Below are 24,601 nucleotides of genomic sequence, written 5' to 3' on the forward strand. Positions count from 1 at the left end.
CAGGTAGAAGTAAAATACACAAGAGAAATTGAGAAACGTTGCAGGTATAGCAATAAATGTCTACAAGATTTCCTTTGACATAGTTCTTTAGCAAAATATTCTTCTAACAAAATGTTTCTTTCAGGAAAAGTCTAATCTCAAACCTAAAGCCCTCATCCTGAAGTAATGTCCCAAACACCATACCCAGTATGTTTTGACCACTAAATTGGTCACTTCATGGTCCCTACAATGAGCCCCAAATTATATTATAACCCTAATTAATACTTTCAATGATGGGCAGATATTAGTTTGGTATGTGGTGTGACCAAGGATTGCAACCCTTAACTGGCAATTTTGCCACCTCAGCAGTATTTGTTGCCCTCTACCATTCAAATTACTTTGCTCCAGCACTGCCATCCCATTTGGCTTTAGCACCTGTAGAATCAGAACAAACCAGCCTAATGCTTTCTTGGTGACTGACTCTAGTTCAAGGCGCTTAATGGGGTCTCAGATCTAACAGGAAGGCATCACCCTACACTTTACAGGAGAAATTGTGATGAGAGACTTAAATATGAAGTTCATTTTCTCAGGAATGGGGTGTAGTAGAGGGCATCTAGGTTTCCTAAAGCAAATTCACAGGCCTTAAAGCTTTGGCCTTATGAACAATCTCTCTTTTGATTTCTTTTTTTCTCAAAGGTGTTCTGGAAAGCAGAGCATGTGGGAGCATAGTAAAAATTAGTCATATGGGGGTGGACGACCCCACACACACACACACACTCTATGGCACTGGCATTTAGAGATAAACAGACTGTGAGAAGTTCACTGAAATTGCATTTTTCACTGGCCAAGTTCATTCTTCAGTGGAGTGGCAATGTAAAATAAAACACAACACAATACAATGGCCACAGAGGATTGTTATGGAGAAATAGGACAGGAGACAGACTCGCATGTGCTATGTTTTTCCCATTGCAGATTAATAAAAGAGGCAATTATCTAATAAAAAATTTATTGTTAATTGCTCCCGGTTAAGTACTACTACTGGTAGTACTATTAACTACTATTAGTACTGACGCGATTTAGTTCCCCTTCTGTTGCTTGAAAATTTGACATCATTCCTGGCTTCTACCTCTCCTCCCAATTATAAGCCACTGGAAAAGAGAAAGCGACAAGAGCCATTTAATGTGTCACAACACAGAGTGAGGGGAAGAAGTGGGAGAAGTGGGGGCTTTTCAAAGAGAGTAGAAGAAATAATACAGCATGATGATTACAGAATATGTTTTTTCCTTCTTTCTCCCTCCTTTTCTCTATGGGTTGTTTTTGTTTTTGTTTTTCTCATTTTTATGGCCAAAGTGTTATTCCTCAAGGGTGTGTTCTTGCAGGTTTATGGCTCTGACTAATGGAATCGCTCTAAATCACATTTTGATCTTGTAAGGTCACCCAGAGTGCTATACCTTTCCTTTAATGATTCAGGTCTGGACCAGGCATTTCCCAGAATTGAGATGGTAATGAAGTCATTAGTTTCTTCCTACTTGAAGCCCTGGCTAGAAAGCAGAATTCTATGGGCAAAGTCTGAGTGGGCTTTTTTCATAAATCTCACACCCAGCTGAGCTGTAACACCTGTTACATTTTCCCAGGAGCTTGAGCCATAAGACCATTTCCAATCTATTTGCTCTTCTTCTTCCACAGGACACTGACAAAGGCAGGGGTCCCAGTTTTCTAAGGCACTGCTAATTGAAAATCTCTGGCTGGTGCAAATGTGAACTCCAACCCACCAGAGTTCCAAATAAGGTCCCCATGATTATTTCCTCCTCTTTTTAAAAATAGCCTTTATAATGCAGGTTATACAAGATTAATTTGTTTGAGGAAAAAATAGTCGTTGAACCTCTTGCCCCCAATAAACTTTTACTTTCGATGCAGTTGAAAGAAAGAAAGAAAAAGAAAGAAAGAAAGAAAGAAAGAAAGAAAGAAAGAAAGAAAGAAAAGGAGAAAATAATAAAACCCAGAGATCAGTTAACCCTAAAAGCCGTGTGTTTGTGAGAATTAGAGGGTGAGGGTAGGATAGCATTAAAATGTATTTGCTTTTGTTTTGTACTTTTAAAATCTTCTCTATTTATTAAGTTTGCACAAAAGAATTGAGAAGAAAGCTGAGTCAGATGATTGAGCAAGTGGTGATTACAGTGGCAAGTTAAAAAAAAAACAGTTTAAAAAACTGAATAATTAAAATGGGAAGAAATTTTCGTGTAGGATCCTTGTAAGGAAAAAGAAAATACATTCATCTATAGAAACGACGGCCATTTCTGGCCCTAGTAGCAGTCTGGGAAAAATCCTGAACGATGCTATCAGGTCTCAGATGGCATTTGAGAGCAGAAAAAAAATATTAGAAATAAAGTTGGTGTGAACACATTTACAGTTATATATTCCTCTGGGAATCAGAGCCACCCTAAGAATCTGAAGCTTAAAATAAAACTTTGGGGACCATAGCCCAAAAGTCATAACACAGCCAGTAATCAAGTTGTTTCCTGTGGTCCCACCAGCTACATTCCCTTTACCCCTAAATGACTAAAAAAAAAAAAAAAAAAAATGGGCTGCCTTTGAATTCTGTACTGGGCTTCATGGATGTATTGTGGTTTGGTTTGCAGTTTTGTTGTTTTTGTTTTCAAGTGGAATGCTTGTGGTCCTTGTCATGGTTTGAGTTAGGTACCTTTGTCTGCCTCATTCTTAAGGCACATCCTCATTAAGTATATTTCTCCTAGTCTAACAATTGAGAGTATGGATTCTTATAAGCTTTCAGTTATGAGAGGGGAGTAAGTATCCATAGGAAGAAGGCTATCATTTCAAAGAACAAAAACATTCTCAAGGACATGGTTGATAAACTGTATTTCTACAGCATATTGTTTCAGTTCCACTATGAAATCTGTATACAAGGGTTTTTTATTTTATTTTATGCATTTATTTATTTTGGCTTTTTAGGGCCTCACCCTTGGCATATGGAGGTTCTCAGGCTAGCGGTCCAATTGGAACTACAGCTGTGAGCCTACACCACAGCCAAAGCAATGCCAGATCCAAGCCATGTCTGTGACCTACACCAGAGTTCATGGCAATACTGGATCCTTAAACCACTGAGCAAGGTTGGGGATCAAACCCACAACCTCATGGCTCTTAGTCAGATTCGTTTCTGCTGTGCCACAACAGGAACTCCCTGTATACAGTTCTAAATCTGATTTTGAAGAGCTGAGACACTCAGAACTTTCAGAGAACACTTATCCAAAAAGTTCCTAATACCAATTTATTAAAATGAAAGTGGTCGCCTAGTTATCATAAAGGAAAGAGGTGCACAATATGATTGAGAAGGTTTTAACTTGACCCCTATAAAATTGCCATTTTTTTGTAGGACAAAATGGTCAAATATCTATTAATTCTATTTTTCAACTTAAGTTCTTAACAAGATAATATGAATACTATGATCTGATTTTGGTATTGTTTAACACATACTCCAAAAAGTTAGCAGGGGTTTTATCTGGTAGGGGGATATGGTTGACTTTTAATTTATTTCTTCCATTGGTTTAACCTACATTTTTTACTTTTTTCTGGAATAATCTCCGGGTTCTCCCTAGAGCTCCAGGCTGCAGCTGAAATACTTGAGAAATGTTAGCCATTCTTTTTTTTTGGGGGGGGGGGAGCTTCTGTTAATCTTCACCCCAATTCTTAGTCTATTTTACTAGTCACGGGGTTTGTTTTCTTGACCCATATTTCACCAATTCTGACTTTATCTACATAAGCTATAGAGTCAGACAATTTAATAATTTAAGAATTAAACTGCACTAGTGAACAAATCTATAACTGTTGATTAATTTTTCCCTGTTTCAACCTACGGTAAAAACAATGTGTCACAATTCTATTCAGAGTATTTCATGTCCCAATTCACTGCACTGAAAATTAAAGCTGTGGCCCCACAGAGGAAAAGTCAAGCACAACAAAGATTCTTAATAAACTGACACTAAAGTTCTAGGAAAAAAAAAAAATGTGGTCAAAATCATGGCCTTTTTTGTTAAGAAAGCAACACAGTTTCTATCAGAAACATAAGTTTCTCATTTCTAGACGTTTGGGTTACTTCTAGATTCTTCTATTTCCTTTCCACCATTCACTCCTTTTGACTCCCTGCTTGATTTTTTGACTCTGCATTGATCATTGCCAAACCTTACCTTTCCTCCTTCCTCCTATGTTTGGTTATTGATGTTTAAGACAACTAGACCTTACTAATTTGTTTCACCAGTAGTTTCTGCCATCTATCGTAATATTTTCTGTATGATGTTGGATCTTTATTTGACCAATTTTCCATTCTGTACATATTAGTGTTGAACATTTGTATTCATAATCTTCTTAAGAGATCAGGATTTATTTTAAAAGGAATTATTAAATTATTTAGGTTGCCGATACTAATCTATATTTTATTTTATTTTATTTTTTGTCTTTTTAGGGCCTCACCTTCAGTGTATGAGGTTCCCAGGCTAGAGGTCAGATCAGAGCTGTAGCTGCCCACCTACACCACAGCCACTCGGGATCCAAGCCGGGTCTGTGACCTACACCACAGCTCATGGCAACACCAGATCTTTAACCCACTGAGTGAGGCCAGGGATCAAACCTACATCCTCATGGATGCTAGTCGGGTTTGTTACCGCTGAGCCACGAGAGGAACTCCAAATCTACATTTTCATTAGGGAAGGTTGAGCTACAATAACTTAAAACTCTCCCCATTTTAAGGAAGGAGGCATGAAGCAGTAGAAAGAAAATTGCCAACACTGTAGCCCAGATTCTATGACTAAATGTGACTTTGAGCATGTCACTTAATCTCTGTGGGCCTTAAGTCAGTATCTGTAAAATAAAATATTTTCAAGAGCCAGAACTCAGGTCTCTTTTTTGTACTTTTGTTTAGCTCTCTACTCATTCATCCGTAAATCCTCTCCGACTTCCTATGTAGTCCTGAGGCAACATCAATTTTCTCCAGTGACCAATAGCCAAGAGTAGTTGATCCACGAGTCTTGTGGTTCCTGAAGTCCTGGAACTTAGCTGAATCTTCTGTTGTTTAGGCATAGAGATTTTAAAATTTTTCTTTCCTGTTTCTTCATAGCTCTTCTGTAGATCGAGGCTCAGCGAGAACTCTGCTCCTGACAGTTAGTTAATCTTGGTTGTACAGGTAACCCTGCAGAATAAACTCCTTAGAAACACCTAGTAGATCTGAGTCTTATTTTATCCTATACCATAGTCAGGAATTCCCCAGACTTTGATTCTGCCCTAAATCTCCACCCAAACTGCACCCCAGTGGAAGAAGAATGGAAATCAACTAAGAATGTTGTCCAGAATCAAAAGGATTTTTTTTTTCTCAGCTTCAGGTAATAAAAGGAAAAGGGCAGGGTGATTTTTGAATTTTCCTGGAAAAAAAATTAAAATGTTCTTTATTAGTTGCTATGCTGCCCCAGGAAGGGATTCCTCCCTCTCTCTCTCTCTCTCTCTTTTTTTTAAGAGTTTCCCCTTCCCTACACAGCCCTTTTGATACAAGTGAAAAAATTCCAAATTCCTCATTTGTTTAGCCTGAAAATCCCCTGCACATTCCCACAAACTACTTCCTTTTCTCTCTTTTTAGCAAGACTCCCCTCTCTCTCTTTAATGAAGAGAAGCTCAGAGGGTTTTTCCCATGAATAGATGGTAGCCACCTGGGAGTTATGAATTTTAAAGTGATCATTTTCTTTCAGTCCTGCCGGACAATGGGCATCTCCTTTTGACTCACTTTCACAGCTTTGAGAGGCTCTCAGATCAGCCACATTCCAATCGGACTGGAGTCAGATCAGAGCTGTGCTGGACCGCATCAAGGTCTCGCACAGAAAGACAAGGAGCAGATGGCCGGCACCGAGCTCTCCTCCCCTTTCAGCGCGCAAAGGCAGGCAATGTGGGAAAGCGTCCGCCCCGCACTGCCTATTGATCCCTGAATAGAACCACCGCATGCCACCAGCCTGTAGGTATGAACCTCTGTTAACAGATGGTGAGATCATTATGAGCAATTAATTCCTTTAATGTATCAGTGGGAACATGTTGGAAAGGATGATGCAAGCCCTGAGTGAATAGTAAACTTCTCATTCCTGGGGGAGAGCGCAGGAGCTACCTTGGGGGGCGGCTGGGAATATCTTCCCAGGCTTCAGCCTGCGGGCTCCAGACAGGAGCTGGGAGCCCACTGCACAGAACGGAGGTGTGGTTTTCATTAACGATTTGTGAATTCTTCCCTTCCGTTGTGATTAAGGCCAGATTGGTCTCTGGATCATTTTTATACACAAGAGCTAGCCAAAAATGCAGCGACAGACAAAAACAGTATTCGTCAGTGAAGTCCGAGATGCATGGGGAAGTATTTCACAGAAATCAGCAGAGTATCAGGTCATGGGTCAGTTTTGCTAAACACAACCAGGGTTGGGACAGCTCTCAGTTCAAAATAAATGTTTCTTTCAACAAAGTTAAAGTGGTAAAACTATGCTTATCTCAGTGTTTGAGTGAGAAAATTGAATGGCTGAATGCATTGTAAATGGGTAGATTTACAAGAGGGTATTTTTTAAAATACGAATCCACATGTTGGGTGAATTTGAGCAAATGACACCTGAAGCAAATTATCCCACCTCGTATAAGATGAAATAATTTTTTCTTAATTTTAGTAACAATGTGAAAAATGACTGTCAGGGGCCAAGTGGAAAAAATTGTCACCCTCTTATACAGATATTACACTGATTCATGATCAATGAGATAATGGCATTTTTGCATGTTTTCTGACTTTTAAAATAATAATATTTAATAGTAGGGGTTTTGGCTTTCACAGGAAAAAAGAAGAATCTTAAGCCACAGTACAGATCATTGGGTAGCCTTTAGATTTTAAGAAGATAGAAAATACAAGAACAGGAAATACTGGCAACTATTCACTTAATTCATATTTAAATGACACTTTTTGCTTGTAATTAAGACACTCAAGTAGTGTCTCTGTTCATGAAATTTACATAACTGTACAATAGCTTGCCTAAATGAACAGCAAATGGCAGTTAACCTTGAAGTGTATTATCTTAATTGAATAAATCTGGCTTTAATTCAATAAATTAAAAACAGAAATAATATGGCAAAAGACTTCTAAAAACAGGCTTGCCATCCCCCATAAATACAACACGGTACTGTTTATAGTTGGGTTGGAATGCTCGGACATTTTCCAGTATGATTTTAGAACTCTAAAAGCATTCCACTGGGCAGTCACTGTTTTTCCATCATTGTTTCCAAAGCAAATCAATGTCACTTTCTAGAAATCATTGATAAGAATATCTGGACACTGAATCAAGACACCTAATGCTTATTTGAAATGGCTCCCCATCTGGGATCCCAATTCTTCCATCTCCATGGGAAATTCAGTCTTCCCATTTTTTTCAATTCTATATCACCCAAGGTCCTGTGACATACAGAAAAGGGAAAAACAGAATTCTTACCTAGGAAAGAGACATCCCCCACTACTTTTCCATTTAAATCAGATTTACAAGGACTGCAAATCCCTATAGCATAAGAGAAATGACAAAAGATGCTGAATGCTCCCCTCCCAAACTTTGTTGCATTAATCAGCATGATCGTGTTTCAGTGATTATATAGTTAAGGAGAAGAAATCATGCAATATGTTTTTATTTGCATGAAATAAGTTAATGAGGCACCACCTGTGTCTTATATCAGTTTACTGGGGGAAAAAAAGCAGAACACAGGTGTTCTAAGAGCATCATGGTAGATTTTATACATTAATTTAAAAACACTAAAACCTAAAATCATTGATCAGAATCCAGCAGAGTATATTGCTCAGGAATAACCCATACACACACAGACATAAATAAAAATCATTGTGAAGAAATTCCTGGTTCCTTGGCTAGCAAGAGGGGGAAAAAGCCGTAATTCATTCTTTCCTCGTTCTCACAGTGTTCACTATTGTACCATCTGCAATATACAATGTACATGCTCAGCCATAACCCGTAAGGCTGGAAAAGAAGCATTCACACTGTGAATTACCATTTTTCCCAGCATCGAGCTCTAGTCAAAGACAGCACAATAATAAACTAGAAGCTCCTTTGTCTGTTAAACATTGTTCTTCATTACTACATGAAAAGCAAATTGTCTTTGTATAGAGGAAGAGTGGCACATACAGCCATGGGAGTAGGGGGAGGGATTTGCCTCTCGCTGACCACCTCACAGACACACAGGCCACTCATCTATCTTTCCCCGCTTGGTTCACTCAACTGTGCCTTCCCAGTCATTCTCATCTGCAGGCACACTGGGAAGAGATCCGTTGTTCAGTTGGGTGAGATGCTGGATTAGAGACTCACGAGATGCATTTACACTGAATATCCTGAAGCTTACATCCACAGCTTTCATTTTTTTCAAGTCACTTCAGTGTATCCCTTTATAATGATTGGGAGACGTGAAGCTTATCAGAGATGCTCTTTTCCCTGGGGCTAAATATAGTCTGCAAGTTATTGTGGGTTATTTGGGCTCTTAAGAGCCAAATAAAAAGAAAGCAAACAAACAAAACATATGGAGCAGAAGATTTTATATATATATATATATACATATGTGTATATATACACACATACACACACGGTATATCAAGTATGCAGTAACAATTACCATGAAAATTAAGAAAATGTATAGAGTAGACCAGAACAACCCGTTCAAAGAAATGATCCTTGGAAATAAATTACATATTAGAAATTAATGATTTTCTGAAGGTGTTTTTTCTTTCAGATATAATAAATTCCACCAAATCTTACAACAGCATAAGCTTGCTTACAAAACTTTACTCAATTCAAAGATCATAACTCTCTTCATATGGAAGCCAGCGGCCAAACCCAAGTCCTTACTTTAAATCTCAAAGAAAATCTGCTCTTCGTGACAAGTGATAGGACCCTCAGTGGATCATTTCCAGAGTGTGTTGCCAAAGAGGTCTGCCAGGAGGGGGTGAGGGTACCATGCTGAACAGGACATGGGGACCCAAAATCACATCTGCTACCTCAACTCCACCGGATAGAAATTGGCTGGATGAAATAAATGGCCTATCAGTCCAAAAGTAGTTCAGTTTGTATAGTTACTGCTAAAAATAAGTCGAGATCTCATCACAAACAGGTAAAAATCACTGCGGATGGAATGTCCAAAGGTCAACTCTGGACATAAAACAGCTGTTTCTATACCGTTAGGTTCTGCAGTATGATTTTCTGCATGATTACTAGTTTTCCTTGCTTATACTTGTGGATAATATCTCGCTCCTTAGACTGTCCTGGCGCTTTAAGGAAATCACATCAAAAATAACTATAATCGTTCTCTCTAATATAGTATGTTTTCAATAAATGCCAGTTGTCTTTTCAGGTGTAGATTACCGTTTGATTTTAATTTAGGGGAAAAGTATTTAATTGCCGAGCAGTATTTTTGCATATGTTCTCCCCCTCAAAGAGACACAACTTTTGTTTATTTTTAGTGTTCAGTCTTTGAAATGCAACCTTGAGAAATTATGAAATGTTTGTGGAGGTAATTGTCACAGCCTTCCTCTACTCTGAGATTTTGTTATTCTAAAACATCCTCAAATATCTAAAGTTCATGTACTCAACCCAGAAATCAGGTCCATTCCCCTAGAGCCTGCAACTCCATTCTAAAGAAAAACCCGCCTCTGTATTTTTACCAGGCATCACATGACTTAGGGCTAGTTTTGACTTAGGCAGGCTCATCCTGTGTAAACAAGACACTGACATCACCAGGAGACAGAAAGGAATAAACTCAGTCCATGCCCATGAGAAAGTGGTAAAAATACATGAGTCACATCAGAAACATCTGTCTTCAATCCCAAGTTAAGGGCTTCCCAGGCTAAGGGGCAAACTGTGAGTCACATGATCTGCTCTCCAACTCAAACGATGTGCTCATTTGTCTGAATTCTACTAATCCGTACCATTTTTTCTGGTATATATTTCAGATATTTTTAATTTCTTCAAATGTGTTATTTACCAGGAGTGACTGAAATAAAAACTATCATTGGGTCCCATCATTATCATGAAAATGGCTTTAAGAGAAAACCCACTCAGGGAATGTTATGGCTTCCCATTTTCAACCAGTAAATAGGTGCCATTGATAATACGTCAAAGGACAGTCGATGGTTTCTCTTTTTTAACAATACTGCTTTTCCTTCCAAGTTGGCATGCTGGTTTCCAAATTGTTACAGCAAATAAATTTTTTCTTTTTTAATTTTCAGCTTGAATGCTCCCTTCTTCATTTAGAGTGACAACACTTGTTCTTAAACTCATAAAACACAGCGTTTACTAATGGTCCTTATAGTTCTGCTTTTTCTCACTTGCAAGGGAAGTGTGCTGAACTTTCTGACTATGGCTCCTCACTTTAAGGCCTTCCCTTTTAAAATATCTTCTCTCTCTCCTTCTCCATGGGTTCTCTCTCCAACATGTCAAATGACACAGTTCTCCCCCGTCTAGAGCATTTGTTTTCAGCTGGGGGTAACTTAACTTCCAGGGGACATTTAACAATGTCTGGAGACAATTTTGGTTGTCACAGCTATGTGGAGGGGGATGATACTAGCATCCTGTGGGCAGAGGCCAGGGATACTGTTGAACATTCTACAGTGCATAGGGCAGTGCCCTCACCAGTTCCCCAAACCAAGAATCAATGGACCCCAAATGTCCACAGTACCAAGGTTGAGAAACCCTGGTCTAGATGGGGAAAAAAAACTAGTTTTATATTATTTTGTATCTAGATACTCCTGTTAACCACTCTTTCCTTCATCACTAAGCTTTTTCAAAATATCTCCCCTCTATCCATTCCTTAATCATCTTAATCATCTGCAACTGCAACTCATTAATCATCTGCAGTTTATTTGTCTCCCCAACAAGTCGCTGCAAGTGTTCTCTTTAGGAGCACTGACCTCCTTCATGGTCAGACCTCACAATCCAATAAACACGTTCCTGTCCTTTATTTTGACATCTCCCTGCATCTGAGTTGTTGGCCTTTTTCTCCTTCTGGTAAATCTCTCATCTCTTGGTACCACTGATGTCATCCTCTTTAGGTCTTTATCAGCATCATCAACATCTCATCAGTCCTCACAACTGCTAATATCTCAGGCTTCACTTCATCCTGTCTCCATGGAAATATCCCCCAACAGAGAGCTTTCCCGGCTTGCCCTACCCCAAGCAGCACCAATTGATCTATCTCCTTAATTTTCTTTGCTTTTTTCATTGCATTTGTTGCCACCTGATATTATATTATATGTTTATTTTGAATTAATTTCTCATCTCTCTTTACCCCATCCCTTCTTCCTCTAGAATATAAGCCTTAGGATGGAGCAGGGACAGTGTTTGTTCTGCTCATTTCTATAGGATGAGCACCTGGCACTACACATCCTATCTGCAGACTGAATGGTTGAATGAAAGAAGAGATGAATGAATAAGTGAATGAATGAGGAAAAAACCCCATGAAGAGCTTTATACCTGCCAGCCCTGTGCTTAGTACCATGTCTAACACTGGTTATATCTGTTTCCTTAAAACTCGTTTCTTTCTTTGTCCCCTGAGACATTGCCCTAAGTTGATACTCCCACATCCTTTACCATTTCTCTTTCTCCTTTGGCTGCTTGGCTGTTATCCAGATTCACTTCTCAATGGCATGCCATGCTCCTGCTCTGCCCTCTCCTTGACAGTCTGTCCTACTGTCCCACTCAAGTGACCCTGCTAGGATTCTGAGCGTCACACCCACATCTGCAGAACCAGCTGTATCATGGGTCATCCTGGCAGACCAAACTCGTTCTAGGTCAGTGCTGTTTCTGGTGGCTGTTTCAACAAAGTGTAACATTTGCAAAGGCCTTGAGGCAGGAGGGAGCTGTGAGGATCTGAGGAAATGAAGAAAAGCCTGTGCGGCTAGGATAGGGAGACTGAGGGGTCAACAGTGATCGAATGTGACTATGGGACATTTTCATTGGCGGCTCCTTTATGTGCATAGGACTATCCAAGACGCATAGACAAGGAAATTAAAGATGAGCTGAGGGCCCTGTTATCACTTAAGTTCTCCATAGTCTTATGTTTTTGTTCTTATCAAACAGCCCATTTCATCTTGCAAATCCCCCTCCCCACTTTTTTTTTTTTCCCCTGCAGCATTCAGTGGCTTGATGTGGGATCACAGTTCCCAGATCGGAAATTGAACCCAGGCTGTAGTGGTGAAAGCGATGAATCCTAACCACTAGAATACCAGGGAACTCCCTTTTCTGAGATTCCCTATGTTCAATTCCACTTTTCTCATTTATCTGAGAAAACAAGTTATCACTATTTTTTTCAAATACTGATTTGTATTTAAGATGAATCAGAACAAGAAAATTTACTCCAAAATTTATTCCAAGGTACTGAGAACTCGCATGGAACTTAAACTATATAAGGTAGAGAAAAGCACATGTGTTGGAAGCACCCATGTAACCAAAAGAGATGTCATTTGCTCTTCCCTCTTATACCCAGCTATGTTTCCTCTGACTCCCTATTTTTTTCCTATCCAGCCTCTTTGCCTTTAAAGAAAACTCCTTAATGGTGAGTAGCCATCGAAAGCAATCATATATAATCTGAATTATCAAGAGGGATTTGAAAGAAAAGTAATTTCTGACTGAGAATACCAGCCAAGACAAAGAGGCAGAATGTATGTATGTGTGTCTACATGGCCACGTGCCTGCCCATGGCAGTGTTTACACAAAACCCTAGAATCTGAACTTCAGGAGTATTCTTAAACATCATCTCCTTTTTAAATTTTCAAATACATTTGAACCAAACAAGTCCTATATAAGTGAATGATGACTTCTATTATAAGGGTGAGACAATGACATAGATTATTCTTAAAACCTTGAGAAAAGTAAGCGGATATTACTAAAAAGAGTGAATTTAAATACTTCGGAAACTGTAAAACATTAGACATAATATATTGTTGCTATTAATAAATAATTGCTTGTATATGTACTTGGCTTTGCACATTTAGATATACTATGTGATTTAAACAAGATTATTGGGGGCCACTTAGGCATCAATGGAAAGTCGATTCTAAAGAGCAACTAGAGGGGAAAAAAGATCCTTTTCTCTTCCTGAACTTGTCCCAGGAAGTTTATATTTGCAGTTTTTATTTTAAATCACGGCTTCCTTTCTAAATATCTTCTATATTCATCTATTTGGACATTTAGATAGAGATTTAATGTTCTGCTTAGAAGAATTTTTCTGTCAAGCTATACAATGAATTTAAGTGATTCATAAATTGACCAGCTGGCAACCATGGGTGCTTCTATTACTTGGGTGTATTTTAGCACATTTTCAACAAAGAGGGACTTTTTTTTTTTGAAAGGGGGGTATTGAAGACTACTTGGGAATCATTAATAAGAATAGGAGACATTTAGATGAAGGAGACGCTATTAATTTTCAGAGATAACAGTAGAAGTTGTGCAGTCTTTTCAGAGGGAAGGTGCAGTAGGTGAAGCCCGGAACCCTGGTGATTGGACTGGCCCGTGTACAGCACAGTTTAAGGCTAATTCTGATACAAATTGCTTGGTTTGCAAAACTGTCAAGGGACTAAATGACTTAATCAACCTTTCCCATTTTTATCTGCATTCAATCTAAGCTTATTATTATCAAACCACTCAAGTGATAGCCCCTGATTGAAGAGAACATTCCACTGGGAACAACACGAGTAGCCTTCCCTCCTGGGAGGGGGGTATTCACAGACGTTGCAATATTCTTTTTTCACCTTCAACCTCTATAGGTAGACACTTAAAAGCCATTTCGAACATTATCTCATTATCCTTTTGCTTTTCAACTAGGAGTTGATTACCCTTAATTTACAGAGGGACACTTGCACTGAGAAGTAACCCAGTTTCTCTAATATTACATACAAAGCACCCTGTGTGAGGCTAAGAACAGAATTCAAACCTTCAGGTCATAATTTAGCCTCTGCTTTGGCATTTACATAGCATAATATTCCAACTAGGACTCTCTCCACCTTTGAAAAATAACGAGGTATTATTGACAAAAATCCTTCTGTGCACATTCAAAATCTTATTTCTTAAAGCAAAAGTGGCTGTTTTTGAAAAAGAAATAAATTTGGGCCTTCAAATATAGCAGTGGTTTTGTTTTATTTGTTTTTCTAGTTAGAAAGCTGCTCTGTTTAGTATGAGCCCAAACGGGTGAGTACATTCCTCAAAGAGACAAACTAAGGTAACCCTGATTGTTTTGTTGACTTTGCTAAAGGCAATGGCCCAAGGCATTAGTAATTAAAACCCATTCAAAATTAATTTAATTTCAGGAGCTTCACAGACCCATAAAATCAGATATACACAATTGTAACAGCTACAGATGCATTTTCTAAATCAATGGTTTATAAAGTGAAAAGATAGACAACAGAAGGAAGGAGAATGCAGGACAAAGAAAAAGGGAATCAAGTCAGAGAAAGAAAAAAGAAAGTGCCCAGTATTAGTCTGGGAAGCTTGCTGCTGATGTTTCAAAGACAAGAGGGCTTTGCTTAGTAAGGTTTCAAGTTACTGAAGCATCATTCTCCAGAATAGAGCCAAATTAGACTAAGACATTTGAAAACGTTTCTCTCTGCACACATTAAATGTGTATCCATTTCTCAAAATCAATCATTGCATCCACTGACTATCATTTTAACGTCGCATAAATTAAGCAACTACTTTTTGCAGTGAAGCGGTACCTGAACTTTGCCCTGATGGAAGTTTCAACTCTTGCTCACAACTTTAAGATACAGGCTTTTAGATGATTCGATGTTGGTGTTTGGGGGAGGTGGTAAATATATCTAGACAGTGGCCCAACTCTTATTTAAAAGGGCAAGTGTGGAAACTGCCTTACCTGATGTGTAAAGAATGTAATCTACAGGAAACTGCAAGTGTAGGGGTTTGAGTGTAAGGGCTAGAGGTGGGGTTGGCAAATGGGAGAACAAAGGACATGAAGATGAAAGTAAGAGTCTCCTTTTTCTACCTATTTCTCCTTTGCAAAGTATACAATTTCAATTAAGTGAATGGTCCAGTACTGAAAATAAAATTGCCTTTAAAAAGATTTAGACTATGTATAGGACCCTATTCTTAAAAAAGACTTTAGAACTGACCCCATACTACCTCTAATTATATGCAGTAAATTCAGCTATGCCTCCTTGACAGTGATGTTTATTACCTGTCATCAGCTCACTCCTGGTTGAGGAAGGCAAATCTATTGTTGGCACTGACCAAGGTTTAAAAGTTTTTCTCAATCCTAATCCTGCTCTCTTGAGCAATACAGGATACAATATTGTGCTCCCCCAACTGCAAGCAGTAACAGGATAGTGGGGCATAGAGCTCTGGGGTCAGACAGACACAAGTTCATGCCCAGGGCTAACAGCAATACCTGTGTAGGTATAAGCAGGTTACTTGGCTTCTCTAAACTACAGTTTCCTTACCTGTAAAGTGGAATAATAAGCATTTCCCAACTCATAGGCTTGTTGTAAGAATTATGAGAATAGCACACTTAGAACAATGCCTAGCATATAATAAATGCTTACACAGATGAATCATTATCATGGAGTTAAAGGCATGGATTCAGCCATATGGTCCTGAGTTCAAGTCCCAACTCCACTGTCCTTAGGCTAATTAATTTCTCTAAGCTTCAGTTTTCTCATCTCATTTACTAACAGAGCCTAGTGTTGTATTTGCCTCCTCTTTCAGACCCTCAGAAATAAGACTGTGAAAGAGAAAGTATCCTGGAACCCCAGGAATCCATTGGTTCTATCCCACTTATTCAGAGTGAGCCAATAAAAACAATGTACCTCAAATAGCAATGCTAATGGTGATGGTAGGTCACATGATAGTTCTATTTAAAGAAAGACATAATTATGCTTAATTCACTTATCCACTCTGTTAATTGGTCTACAAACACTTGCCAAGTGCCTATAGATTGCATCAGACAGTCCCTACCCCTTGAGGGTCTCATGGTTTAGTGACATCTGGGATCCTCAAATGTGCTTAATTGAATCCTGTTTCTCTTAGATGGTCTTGCAATGGCCTCTAGGTGATTCATTCTACATAATCATTCATGTTCCCCAGAAAGGTAAAATGATATACTTCTTTAAAGTCTATTTGTTAAACTGAAAGAATGAACTACCTCCACCAAGATGGTAGCACCTAATAGAAGACTTATTCCAGTCCCAACATAACTAACCAGTGTACAGATTATCTGGACTTTTTGTCCATTTATACAGTACACAGGCATGACCTGAATGTTAAATGTCCCTCCTAGCTGTCTAGTTTTGAAACTTATAATTGCATTATTCTATTACTAAGAACTTTCTCTAGCACAAACTATCCAAGGCTATATACGTCACAAGGGCAATATCTCTTGGCTCAGTCATAGAGGAAACCCTCATTGAGGGTCATTTTTTAACTCTCAAACAAACATTCAAGAGGAAATTCCTCATGTCCCAAAATATATGTGACCAGCCTTAAAAAATTCTGGTAGCACACACTGTTGCTTTTCCCACCGGCTCACTCTCCCACCTATTCTTATTTCTTCCGAGTTACAAAAACCCATGTTTAATTGCCATGTGTGTCAAAGAAAGCCAGCCCCCCACCTGGCCCCAGAGGTTAAATGTTCATTGGCCTCAGCCAATCATCATTATTCTAATCCTTTGGCCAGGGATTGGTTTAGGAATGGGCCAGTAATTGCAATTCTGCACAATCATATATAGGATATGTAAAATGAAGGGAAATCTACTAAGTGGCTTCTGGAAAATGTTTCTTTGCTGTTAAAAAGGCATATGTGAGAGGAAGCTTCCTTTTTCCTACCCCTTTACTCAGCTGTGCAAGGTGATGCCTGGAGCTTCTGCAGCCATCTGTGACCACAGGAAGATAAATCCGAGTCTAAAAGTAAACACACTTAGCATAGCAGAGCAGAACAATGAAAAGCACCCAGGCCCTTCTTGACATTGTTGAGTTTCTGAGTTAACCAACCCCGGAACCACCTGCCTCTAGTCTACTCGGTCTCAGATTAAAAAATAAAAAACCAAAACCCCAAAGTTCTTGTTTAAGGCTGTATGGCTCCAACTATATTGTGTGTACAGATAACCCGTGTGTCTGGTTAAAATGCAGATTTTGATTCAGAAGGTCTGGGCTGGGGCTGGAGATTCTGCAATTCCATCAAGCTCCCAGGTGATGCTGATATTGACGCTGGCAGCCCTGAGCCCAAACTTTGTGTAAGAAGGCCTTAAGTCATTTGAGATAAATTTTCTGTTATCAGTAGCTGAAATCATCCTAAATGATAAAATCCTCATCTATTGCTCTTTCTCATCACCTCTTAACTGTGTTGATGGAATCAGGTTGAGAACCTGAAAATTTAAACATAAATTTCAGTTGATGTTAACCTGTCACTCATGCTTTGACTCAGTTCCACACGTTTCAATACCCCACTGTCACTAGCACCGTCTCATTCTTTTCTGCCTCAAATAAGGCATTCACAGCCTGGCCCCCAGGGTGTGACAAAGGTGCCTGTGAACCCTGGGTGCATTCGCCCTGCTCCAGCACAGTGTGCCTGCCAGTGCACCTGGCCCAAAGGTAAAGCAGCTGCAGGCACGTGGGTTCCTTCCCTGCCGTCTCCAGCTCTAAAGAGAAAGGCTTGAGCGCTTTTGCAAATCAGAACCTTTTCATCCTGAATTTGGTGATTCACCCTGAATGGTGTCTTCTTGGAAAGTCTGTAATGCACAATTGTGGAAGATGGGTAAAATTGGCCTGTCTCGCTGACGACTTCTCATGGCTCAGGCTGGGCTGAGGCAGGTGAAAGAGTCACAGTAAGACGGTTCTTTACAAACGGACTCCCTCCCCACCAGTGCAGCCTTGCCGGTGGACCTGCGTGGGCTGAGTTGTCTGCGCGCCCTGGCTGTTACTGCTACCTTTGTTCATTGCATAGCCTCTGGAAGAGAATTGGGTTTCGGCAGGTATGAAGATGGTGCTTGTTTTTAACAAGGTGAATTTACAAAGCTTCCATACTAAAAAAAAAAAAAAAAAAAAGTGTGGGGGAGGCAGACATTCAAAGGCCATGCCAAATTCGCTTTTCCCCAAAGCACGGAGAGACAAAGGAACTCTCAAGCATACCTCCCAGACACAAAGAACATGTGTTTGCCCTCCAAATTCAAGCCAGTGAACACAGCTCATTACCCCAGGAGCTGGTCACTAATTCTATCCAGTTTAAAAAAAAAAAAAAAAAACAAAACTTGCAGTCCCATTCAAATGGTTATCTCTGTATCCAGGGTCAGCTAACATTTCTTTTAGTGCCAGACAACCCTATACTATGGGTTTTCATGTGTACTATCTTCTTTAACCTTTTCAACAACTCTATCAGATACTTGAATTAGTAGAAGTCCGGAATCTGAAATGTATGTTTTGAGTCCAAGAGATTTTTATAGCAGAAAAAGGTAACATTGCTTTGGGAAACTAGGTTAAGTGGCTAGAGCCATTTTAGCGCATCAGTGCTTTTCTTTTTCCCCATAGAGCTGAAAATGACCTCCCCTTGCCTCCTGCCTCAGGAGGACAGCGATGCTCTCTGCAGAGAGAAGGACTGATAGCCAAGCCTTCCTCTGGTACCTTGCATCCCTGGTTTTATAACCTGCATGATGCTTCTGGGGCACGAATGTCTGGATCAGAGCTTGTGGCTGGCCATCCAGAAGCCAAGTGCAGCTCCTGGTCATCTTTTGCGTGGCTCGGAACTCTGTTCGTTTGGATTCATTGCTGGTATTGTAAAATGTAGACATTCACGTAAAAATCTGCATTTATGAATTCTCCAAAGAAGTCAGATCTGTCTGTACTAGGTGATAGGACAATAGTTCTGGATGGCTAAGTTGGGGAAAACTCCTTTATTCCAGGAAGGTGCTCCGTCTCTAGCTGGCACTGAAGCTTTCCTGCCACCTCCCCGACATGCAGGCCAGTGTCACTACCAAATAGATGTCTATCTACACCAAGCCCTAAACCTTGGAACTCTTGGTGTTTGGGGTCAGATAATTCTTGGTTGTCGGGATGGTCCAGCATTCCTAGCCTCTTACTCACTAGATGCCAATCGTCACCTTTACCCTAGTTGAGACAACCAAAAATGTCCCCAGACGTTGCCAAATATCTCCTGGAGAGTGGGCATTTCCTGATTAGCAACGATTGCTTAACATAACCCAGTTCTCTTCAGTTTAGACGCGAGCCAAGCCTCCATCCTCACTAACGTCTGCATCTCCTGCTGCCTCCAAATCATCCCTTAAGCCACTAGTGATGAAAAGTCTACAGATACATGCTGATTTCCTCCAACTTAAGGTTTTGTGTCCCCTTTAAAATGAATGTCAGTCCGGGTAACATAGTATGTTATCAATCATTTATATCTTGGATTTTTCCAGATCTTTTCTTTTTATTTATTTATTTGTTGTCTTTTTGCCTTTTCTAGGGCCCCTCGCACAGCATATGGAGAGTCCCAGGCTAGGGGTCTAATCGGAGCTGTAGCTGCTAGCCTACGCCAGAGCCACAGCAACGCAGGATCCGAGCCACATCTGCAACCTACACCACAGCTCACAGCAACGCAGGGTCCGAGCCACATCTGCAACCTACACCACAGCTCACGGCAACGCCAGATCCTTAACCCCCTGAGCAAGGCCACGGATCGAACCCACAACCTCGTGGTTCCTAGTCGGATTCGTTAACCGCTGTGCCACGACGGGAACTCCTCCAGATCTTTTCTTGAGGACACATTTCAGTAGGGAAGAGAATAGGGGAGCATAAAACCACTGTGTCCTGAAGGGAAGTTGGTAAGACAAGACTCTGTTCGAAGGAAAGGGAACAGAGTAACAAATGGGCTACATCATTTTCTTAACTGCCAGCCCAGCAGGCATCCACCTGAAACAAAGCTTTATGAGGATCACCTGTGCTCTCACTGAACTCTACTGCTTTTGAATGAATAGGAGTGTCAATTTACACAAGTCCACCCCCCTCTCTCCTTGCTTAATAATGCATCTCATCATATTCTGATGAAATCTAGACGCAATCATATTCCTGTTTTAACTAGTTGTTCTGGCAAAGGGTCTTTCTCCAGAACTCAATTTCTCATGTTGGCAACATAGTTAAGAAAAGCATACCCATTTGCCAGCCCCCTTCAATGTCTGCCCTAATTAGAGGGGATATTACTCTTCCTCTCAAAACAGCTGTGGAGGGCAAGGGGCAGGGGGGACCCTCTGCAGAGGCAATTGCTCCTAGTGTCCTCTTAGCAAGAACGTCAGAATCTGTGCAGGGCTTTTGCATGACAGGATCTAAAGAGTGTCATTGGGAGAATGCTGGGGTTAGACACACCTAACTTCACAAATTATAACTGAGCAACCATGAGAACAACCTCCTACATGAAAACCTATGGATTGTGGTGAGAGCAGTGCCCAAGAGAAATGTGTCGATTTAAAAGAATATACTAGAACTCAGAAAAGCTGAAAATTAGCCAACTCAAAAGGCTAGAAGTGGCAGGAATTCCTCCTGTTGCTCAGCAGGTTACGAACCCGACATAGTGTCTGTAAGGATGCGGGTTCCATCCCTGACCTGGCTCAGTGAGTTAAGGATCCAGCATTGCCGCAAGCTGCAGTGTAGATCGCAGATGTAGCTTGGATTTAGTGTGGCTGTGGCTGTGGTGTAGGCCTGCAGCTCTGATTTGACCCCTAGCCTGGAAATGTCTGTATACCACAGGTACAGATCTAAAAAGAAAAAAGAAAAAAAAAAGCTTAAAAAAAACCTAAGAACGATAGAAAACTCACCTTTTAAAAGTAGAACAAATCAATAAGAATAAAAGCAGATGTAAATAAAAAAGTAAGAAGCAGCTATAATGGAAAAGATAGAAATCATTATATAAAAAAATAAAAAAGTAAGCATAAAATAGACAATAGTTGACGAGTATGACAAAGAAAAAGAGATCAAAAAAGAAGTCATAAATAAAAAACATTAGGTATGAAAAGGAGCCCCTAAGTAGAGTTACAGATGAGGTTTTGAAAATTCTAAGATATGAGAGATTCCCCTCTGCTCTGCGCCAATCAAATCCTACCTGAAACACATTGTTTCTGCATAAAAAGGCAAATTATTCTTCCATAATACTTTGTTCATATCTCTGTTATAGCACTTATCACAGAGTATAGGTTTTCATTTGTCTCACTCACAAGTCCCAGAATTCTTTCATGGAAGGGGCTATATCTTATTTATGTTGGTACTTTAGCTCTAGGCATGTATGGCCCATGAAAAATAAATAAATGTTTGATAAGGGAACAAAGTCAGAGAAGAGTAGCAGGATGATGAAAGGGCTGAATATTTTGCAATGAGGAAAGCTTGAAGGAAAGAGAGAAATCCGATACTCAGAAGAGATGACTACTGAACACACGATAGCTGCCTTCAAGAGTGGGAGGGGCCGTTACAAGGAAGAGGATTACATTTTTCTGTATAGACCCACCGAATAGACTTAGACCAATGGATTCAATGGGGAGGCAGGTCAGGTTCAAGGAGCAGAAGAGCCAACTGGATTATTTGACTTAGAAGAAGTCCTCCTTCCCAGAAAGTTTCTATTTAACTTATTTAAAAGTAAGACATATGTCTCACTTCTTTTAAATTGGTCATAAATCTCCTGGCTTTTCTTCTCATACACCACGCCCCAGCCCACCCCCAAATCATCTGCAGACAGCCTGGGACAGGGGTCAGTCAAGGACTCTTTGGAGCCAGCTTCAAGATATAACCATGCACGTGCTCCCTTCCCTTATCCCTGCCAGATTCCCAGTCTTGGAAATAAACCTTGTCAGGGTGCTCTGAAGCCTGATTCTAGCAAGACCTGATATTCCAGAGCCATCTGCCAGACCCCACCAGCATCAACATTCTGTTGCTCCCTCCCAACTACAGTTGGACTTGGAGAGCAGACTTGTGGTTGCTAAGTGGGAGGGGGAGGGATCGGGATGGACTGGGAGTCTGGGGTTAAGAGATGCAGACCATTGCGTTTGGAGTGGATAAGCAATGAGACCCTGCTGTAGAGCACAGGGAAATATATCCAGTCACTTGTGATGGAACATGATGGAGGATAATGTGAGAAAAAGAGTGTATGTATATATGCATGACTGGGTCACTTTGCTGTACAGTAGAAACTGACAGAACACTGTAAATCAACTATAGTGGAAAAAATAAAAATCATAAAAAAATAAGATAAAGGAGCACTAGGAATGTAATATACAACATGATAACTATAGCTAACACTGCAGTAAGAGACTCAAGAACATAGTTAAGACAGCAAATCATAAACATTCTTAAAATAAGAACATTTTTCTTTTATATTTTTCTTCTTTTAAAAATTATATCTATATGGAAAGATAGATGTTAGCTAAAGCTATTGTGACAATTGCTTCTTGATATGTGTAAATCAAATCACCATGCCATACACCTTAAATTTTTATACAGTGGTATACATCAATGATTGCTCAATAAAACCAAAAAAAAATGAGAGAATAAAAAAAAATTAATTTGAGACATGCCAAAAAATTAAAATTAAAATAAAAAAATAAAACCAATTGGGCTTTTTCTCCACATATCATGGCCACCTGTTTCAATTCTCTTTTCCTCTATGCCCAGGGTGAATATACTTCTCCAAAATTTGAATTAATGACTTTTCTCCATCAAGCATTCAATGTAGAGCTTAGAATGACTTTTTAACCTAATCACAGCTCACCAGTTATCTGTCAGAGTTTTGTTCTTGAGGCAAACCAACTCTTGAGACGCTCACCTAAAGTTATACTTTCTATAAAGACCACTTTCAGAAAAGAAATGCCATGACGGAAATTGCATCTGATATTTGTTAATTACTGAGGTCTATGCCTGCGGTGAATCCGTTTCACACAGGACGAAATGCAAATTACTTGAAATCCAGGTGGAGGAGTATTCTCAGAGGTGTTTATTGAAAATTCTACAGCACAACAAACCTAGTAGCTTAGAGAATTGGGAAGCAGTGCAGAGCTGAAAAGTTTTTACCTGCTCAAATTCAACATACTGCTGTCTTCGCCAGTATGCATGTATACTGCAAAAATATACAAATAGGTAATACTCACTCACTCTATAGAATAATCACCACCAGCTTCCTGCTGCCCATCTTTAAGATGGGATTGCAGAGCATTCAGTCCAGTACAGGACCCTTCTGAACACAGGGCCCCATGCCTGTGAAGCTAGCCCTGTGTCCCAGGCATCATTATGCAGACTTTCACTCAAAACCCTTTTTCCAACACATTGCCTTTCCCTTACTTATGATAATACCTGGTTTTGCCAAGTCTCCTGTTCAGTTTCTTCAGAGAATAAACTTGGTCTTTGTATAAGAACTCAACCTTGAACATAAAGCAGATCCATGAGGCATGTGGGAAGCGGTCCAGGGTTGATAAGCATCTCAGTGGGATGAACATGAATAGAAAGTTGGGGAGGTCCCTACAGCTAGAGTGGGCAAAGTTGGGGGGTTAGGGAAGTGGGGAGAAGACCCATGTACTAGACCACTGGACTCCACCAGGGTTGGAAAAGCAATCTGCTACTGACACATCAATTTCTTTATCTAACTGAAGATAATCGCTTCTATTAGAAAATATTTTGCACCTTAAAAATGTCTTCGTAGGAGTTCCCGTCGTGGTTCAGTGGATAACGAATCCGACTAGGAACCATGAGGTTGCGGGTTCGATCCCTGCCCTTGCTCAGTGGGTTAAGGATCCAGCATTGCCGTGAGCTGTAGTGTAGGTTGCAGACGCGGCTTGGATCCCGCGTTGCTGTGGCTGTGGCTGTGGCGTAGGCTGGTGGCTACAGCTCCGATTCGACCCCTAGCCTGGGAAACCCCATATGCTGCGGGAAGTGGCCCAAGAAATGACAAAAAGACAAAAAAAAATCTCTGTTAGGTCTGCTATTATTAAACTTTGTGATTTCTCCAGTGTGTTTGTTAGGGTAATGGGAAATGATGGATTCAGGAATTTATAGATATGGCATTGAACCCTGATCCCGGCACTCCCCAAGCATAGCTGTAGGTAAATTATTTAACCTTGCTGAGCTTTGCTTCTCTCTTCCGAAAATAACAGAGGTAACAATATCTATGGAGTTCCCGTTGTGGCTCAGTGGGTTAAGAACCCAGCTAGTATCTATGACGGTGCGGGTTTGATCTCTGACCTTGCTCAGAGGGTCAAGGATCCGGCATTGCCATTGCTACAGTGTAGGTCACAGATGCAGCTCAGTTCTGGCATTGCTGTGGCTGTGGTGCAGGTCAACAGCTACAGCTCTGATTTGGCCCCTAGCCTGGGAACGTCCATATGCTGCAGGCGTGGCCCACCCACAAAAGAAAAAATTTTAATTTTTTTTCTAATTTAAATAAATAAATAACAGAGGTAACAATATCTAATCTCAGGTCACACTTGCAAAAAAGAAAGTTGACATCATCTAACAGTGCCTAACTCCAGTCTTGCTGTGCAATGAATACCAGTTTTCTGCCTTGTATTATATATTATAAAATTGTCTTATGAATATAT

Source organism: Phacochoerus africanus, chromosome 9, assembly GCF_016906955.1.
Source record: "Phacochoerus africanus isolate WHEZ1 chromosome 9, ROS_Pafr_v1, whole genome shotgun sequence".
Lineage (NCBI taxonomy): Eukaryota > Metazoa > Chordata > Mammalia > Artiodactyla > Suidae > Phacochoerus > Phacochoerus africanus.